Source organism: Mycetomoellerius zeteki, unplaced genomic scaffold, assembly GCF_001594055.1.
Source record: "Mycetomoellerius zeteki isolate Tzet28-1 unplaced genomic scaffold, Tzet1.0 scaffold31, whole genome shotgun sequence".
Lineage (NCBI taxonomy): Eukaryota > Metazoa > Arthropoda > Insecta > Hymenoptera > Formicidae > Mycetomoellerius > Mycetomoellerius zeteki.
The window spans coordinates 1,233,540-1,234,641 of NW_017257294.1; positions in this window are offsets into that span (position 1 = coordinate 1,233,540).

The following is a 1,102-nucleotide window of genomic DNA, read 5'->3' on the forward strand; positions in this document are numbered from 1 at the left end:
CTTATGGTTTCTCGGTTTATTGGCGCTCGTTGGTGGAAGTTATGCGGGATGAAAGTTGGATAAGACGCGCGCGCGTGCGAGCAATTTAGATGAAATCGCCGGTTATACGACAGACGTTGGGCTCGATTCTTCTGGAACCCATGGCGATCGTTAGTCACCGGAGAAATACTGACGGCCATCCGTGCTAGAGCATAGAAATCATTGAAACGAGGCAGCAATCCGTGTGAACGCTCGTTTACCTGGTATGGAGTTGCATATAAGCAGGGCTGGGTATTTTTGCATTTAAAATGCCATTTAAAATGTAATTCTATTTAAAATGCTAAATGTAAAATACTTAAAAAAATGTATATTAAAATGTATGTAAGGAAAACCATTCTGTATTTGAAAACTATTTAAAATATCTATTTACCCATTTTACATATAAAGTGTATTCGAAAAACATTTTACATATTTTAAATACATTTTTTTTAAATATTTTATATTTGGCATTTTAAATGATTACCCAGCCCTGCATATAAGATGTTTCATGCGAATAACTATATAAAAAAAAATTCATAATGGTCGAGAGAATGAACAACTAATGATAATCACGCGAAATTCGTGATTTCATTTCTCTATACTATCTTATTTCATATTAATCTAATTGAATAATCGAAGAAAAGAAACAGTAGAATGTACGAGAGAGAGAAAGAAAAGGTGACGAAAAATGCTTATCTTGCAGTTTCACGACGCGCAAGAAGAAAAATCGGTTTTGCATTCGACATAGAAAGTCACTGTTCACACATTGCATTACCAACAAAATTATTACATCATCGTGACCGAGATATTGAGTGGTTTTTTTGTTTAAATGTGATAAGAACTGTGAGACAATGCTGGACAGAATACTTACTCAAAAATCTATATTTGGTAACTTTTTTGTAATCAGAGTTCGATAAGAAGATTTTGATACGTAATAATGATGCTCCAAATATAATATTTACATAACAATTAGAGGGAAATTTTTACACAATGATGTTATACTTCTAATAATACGAGCAATAATGTAATTTAATTTCAGACTTAAGATGTTGGCCAGCGTTGAACAGAGTTGACGGGGTCCTAC